This window comes from Ixodes scapularis, unplaced genomic scaffold, assembly GCF_016920785.2.
Source record: "Ixodes scapularis isolate PalLabHiFi unplaced genomic scaffold, ASM1692078v2 ptg001158l_1___fragment_3__unscaffolded, whole genome shotgun sequence".
In the NCBI taxonomy this organism is placed as follows: domain Eukaryota; kingdom Metazoa; phylum Arthropoda; class Arachnida; order Ixodida; family Ixodidae; genus Ixodes; species Ixodes scapularis.
In genome coordinates this window covers 3,265,001-3,270,000 of record NW_024610108.1, presented here as the reverse complement: position 1 = coordinate 3,270,000, position 5,000 = coordinate 3,265,001, and the positions used below count along the sequence as shown (strand labels likewise).

General features: G+C 52.4%; 1 pseudogene; it reads right to left on the bottom strand.

The window, feature by feature from the left end:
• Positions 1-5,000, bottom strand: part of LOC120845694 — a 9,134-nt pseudogene that overhangs the window by 2,475 nt on the left and 1,659 nt on the right.

Sequence of the window (5,000 nt, the reverse complement as noted above, 5' to 3'; positions counted from 1 at the left end):
CCCAAGTAGACGGGAACGGCGGATCCGAGGAATCATTGTCGCGAGACAGGTGACCCCCAACCCGCCGTCCCCCACCGCAGCGTATAGGAAGGCAACTGGAACGTCCTTCGGCAGATGCAGAAAGAGCCGGACAGCCGCTCTAATCCTACGGTCAATCTGGTGTAGGTATGTCTTTGACTTGGCACTCATAACCAAGCCATAGATTAGTCTCGGTATTAGGTAGAAGATTAGAATGTTCATCTTCTGCTGAGGTTTAAGGGGGGCCCTCTCTAGCCTTACGATAAGGTCGTCGAAATTCACCCCATAGTACCATATCTCCCCTGATGTGTTAACTTCGACCCCCAGATAGCGCCATGAACCTGAGCAATCAATCACTCGAAGTGGTTCTCCATTTACTTTGAAAGCCACTGGGCAGATTTTTGCCTTTTTGTTTTTCCCGTCTCCTACGAGGCTTAGGGTCGAAGACTTCTTTACGTTTACTGTGAGACCCCTAGTGCACAAAAATTCCTGGAACTTGTCGAGGAGAAATTGTAGGCCAGCCGCCGTCTCCGCCAGAATCACGAGGTCATCAGCAAAAGCCAACGACGCGCACCGCCCCTCACCCAGTCTCACACCAAAGCCCGGGGGGATGCTGTCGATGAACTCATCGATGACCGCGTTAAACAACAGCGGAGACAGCGGGTCACCTTGTCTGACTCCCTTCCCAGGGTGCACTGTCCTTTCCACCCCTCTGTGTTGCAAGGTTGTAGTAGAATTTGTGTAGAACCAATGCAGGTAGTCAATCATGGACTTCCCCACCATTTGGTGGCGTGCAAGTCCATTCAGTATTGCGGTGTGTGTGGCGCTGTCAAATGCCTTTGACAGGTCTATATTAGCCAAGTAAAGGCTTCGCCCCGCGGCATGACTTGTCTTAAGTAGCGTACTCAGAATCATGATGTTCTCAAAGCATCCATCAGTGCTTTTAAACGCCCGTTGCTCGTCACGTAGGTGAACAATCTGTCTCAACCTTTTGTCTAGGATCTTGTGAAAGGTGCGCAGGAGCACCGAGCCAATCGAGATCGGCCTATACTCCCCTGGCTGAGAAGCTGCCTCCACTTTAGGGATAAAGATGGTTCGAGCATTCCCCAGCTTCATGGAGGCACGACCCCAGTACAAGAACAAGTTGTAGAGCTTCACTACAAAAGTTCTCGGGATTGCCTTAAACTCTTTGACCGTCAGTCCGTCAGGGCCAGGTGCACTGGAGTGCTTTGGCATGTTTTCCTGTACTTCCTGCTCTGTTATTGGCAGTACTGTCACGTCCCGTGCATCCAATAGATCCTCCGAGGGACAGGGCTCATCCGTGGGTGTCTCGCTCATAACCCGAAACCAGTAGTTAACGAGTTCGTCTGGAGCCACCTGATCCTCCTTCACACCGTCCAAGACTCGTTGAGCACACACTTTACGGTTCTTGTTGTAAAGGTTTTGGACGATGCGGTATTCCTTCTTCCTAGCATTTATTTTACTTAAGTGCTCCTCCGGGGCAGGTTGACGACCGTTCTCCGCAGGATGCTCGTACCTACTCAAAACTCGGTCAAGATCAACTGCAAACGGTTCTCCCCGAAGAGCCGTCCTAATCACCTGGTTCAAGCTCTTTTCCTCCGCCGTGCCACCGGAGTTACAGTGCTCCTCCAGCCACTCCGCAAGCTTAGTCTTTCCCAAGAACAACTCGGAATCTTCAGTTGCGCTACTCGAGCAGGCATCAGCATCTAGGTCCCCCGGGGGCGGGACACGTTCTGTTTCCAGAGCAATACCAGTGTTGCTCTCTGCGTTATCCCGTCTCTCTTCTGGTTTGCTTCCCCCGGTCTGCGGGGTCGGCGACTCCCGCTGCTCTCTTCTGGCCTGCCGCCCCTTTATTGCCTGTTTATTTTTCGGAGATTTCTGTCCCTCTTTCACAAATTTACGGACAAGTGCCTTATACTCTGCTTTTCTGCGCTGTCCCTTTACAGACTCTGTCGTTCTTCCTTTCCCGCCCCTCCCCTTCCCACAAAACTTCTTGAAAAGGACATTGTTAATACCCAGCGGCTTCACTCCCTGCAGTAGCGCTTCTGCTTCTGCTTTAGCTAGAAAATATGTTTCCTCCTCCGTCCATCTAGCCTTAACTTTTTCTATCACAATCTCCTCATTCAGATTAACATTGTCACATTTCCTCCTATGGCTCGCAAGTCCCCTCGTCTTAAACACTTTCCCACACTTCGGACACGCCACAGTGTTCATGTCAGGGGCACTCATGTTGACTCAACACAAGTTGCAAGAAGTATCTTTGCTAATCCAACCCCTGGTAACCAACATACAACTTACAGATGGATCACTGACTCAGCGATCCAATAGTTACACTTAATTCACACTTACATAGCACAGCATTTTGCTACCTTATTGCTGGCATACAGACTTACAACGATACACACTCTATTGCACTGCAAAACATCATACACAACCCCCAAAATCCACAACAGGCAATACAAGCAAAAACAAAAACACTCGACCCGAAAGTCTGGCAACCCCTCTCCCCAGAACTGCTGAGCAGACACAAAAATCTGGCACCCCAAGTACACCACGTGGTTTTCCGAAAAAAACGGTTAATTTGGGCAAATATTTGCATCTATACGCTGTGAAGATTAGCAGGGAGGCAGCTACTACCCCCAGAATACCAATTAGCTGGAGTTTCAACCCGCGAACGGCCTATTAATGCGAATTTTAAGCAGAAATCAATTTACCACACCTTACCCAGTTTAGTTGCGGTATCGCACTGGCTCCGGGGCCAAGAAATGGGCTTTCAATAGTAAAACATTTCTTGAACGCTAATTATTAGATTGGATGCTGTCAAAAGCACCTGCCATGCTGCGGCTTCGTCCCCTGATGCCCTGTGTTGAAGGGGAAGCCTTCACTGCGCCGGGATCGGCCTACAGCGCCGTTTTAGTGCGCTTGGCACGAAAGTCTGGCAACCCCTCTTACCAGAACTGCTGTGCAGACACGAAAGTCTGGCAACCAAACCTCAACACGTGGTTTTTTCGCAAAAAACAGTTAATTTGGCCAAATATTGGTATCTACGCGCTGGAAAAATTAGCAGGGAGGCAACTGCTTCCCTTAGAATACCAATTAGCTGGAGTTTCGCCCGCGAACGGCCTATTACAGCATATTTTAAGCTGAAACACGTGGTGTTTCGCAAAAAACAGTTAATTTGGCAAAATATTGGTAACTACGCGCTGTAAAAATTAGCAGGAAGGCAGCTGCTGCACTTAGAATACCAATTAGCTGAAGTTTCGCCCGCGAACGGCCTATTACAGCGAATTTTTAGCAGAAATCAATTTACCTCACCTTAGCCGCTTTAGTCGCGGTATTGCACTGCCTCCGGGGCCGATCAAAACAAACGTGCTTCCGAGCGTAAAACAGTTCGTTCAGCGCAAATTATACAATTCTATGCTGTTCAAAGCACTTGCCATGCTGCCGCTCGGTCCTCTGCCGCCCTGTGTTGAAGGGGAAGCCTTGACTGCGCCGGGATCGGCCCCCAGCGCCGTCTTAGTGGGGCGCAGATGCTGCTTGGGTTGGGAACAAAGGAGCCTTCACCTCGATGCCTGGCGAGCCAGATGATGAGCAGGAGGCCACCCGCCGCATGGAAAGTCTTCCTTCGCAGGAATTCCGGCAGCGGGACAGCGCTGACACCGAGCCAGCTGACCTGGAGGCAGGTTTGGCGCAGGACAGCCGAGGAAAGTGCAGGCTGGCAGTCAGGTGGCGGCCATCTTGGCCGGGCGGCCGTACCGTCGGGAGAAAACAGGTCCCTGCTGCCTGGAAAGGCCTCTAGGCTGGAGAACGACTACCCGGGCGCGTTCCTGGAACATTCATGGAGAGCTTCTGTCACATCTTTTGCAAAATTCTAGGGTTTTTCCTTCATTTTAGAGCTAAACTGTGGGAGCCCCAAAACAGTCGACCGCCACTCCCGCCGTTTACCCGCGCTTTGATGAATCTCTTCACGTTGACATTCAGAGCACTGGGCAGAAATCACATTGCGTCAACACCGACCAGCGGCCATCGCAATGCTTTGTTTTAATTAGACAGTCGGATTCCCCCGGTCCGTGCCAGTTCTGAGTTGACTGTTTTTTGCCGGCCGAAGCATAGCACTTTGGGCACGAAGCCCTCAGACGCCGCGCAGCTGAGGCTTTCCACAGGAAGGTCCCGACGCTGGTCCGGGCTTGGCCGCGCCGCGTGAACGGCGAGCCCCGCCCAGTCCCGGTGCAGTGCCGTTCCTGCTTCAGGTCCCCAGCCCGACCGGCTCAGTCCTCAGAGCCAATCCTTATCCCAAGGTTACGGATCCGTTTTGCCGACTTCCCTTACCTACATTGGTCCATCGACTAGAGGCTGTTCACCTTGGAGACCTGCTGCGGATGTGGGTACGGTCCGGCACGAAAATCACACTCCCTCACTCGGATTTTCAAGGGCCGACGCGAGCGCACCGGACAGCGCAAGAACCGCACTGCTCTACGGAGCCACCATACCTATCTCGGGGCGAACCCATTCCAGGGACTCGATCTCCTTACAGAGAAAAGAAAACTCTTCCCGGGGCTCGCATCGGCGTCTCCGAGCTGGTTTGCGTTACCGCACTGGGCCCCGAAGGACCAATCTCCGTGTCCGGGTTCGGGATTATTAACCCGATTCCCTTTCGGTCACTGCGGGGCTCTCTCCACTGCAAAAAAGTGCTCCCGCTTCGGAAAGAACTTCTCCTTTCCCTTAGGACCGACTGACCCATGTTCAACTGCTGTTCACATGGAACCCTTCTCCACTTCAGTCCTCAAGGTTCTCACTTGAGTATTTGCTACTACCACCAAGATCTGCACCAGCGGCGGCTCCAGGCGGGCTTACGCCCGACACCTTCAACGCTCACCGCAGCGGCCCTCCTACTCGCTGCAGCTTAGCACCCCCTTGTTTGCGTGCATCTGCCGGCAGCGGCCGGGGATAGGCTCGACACT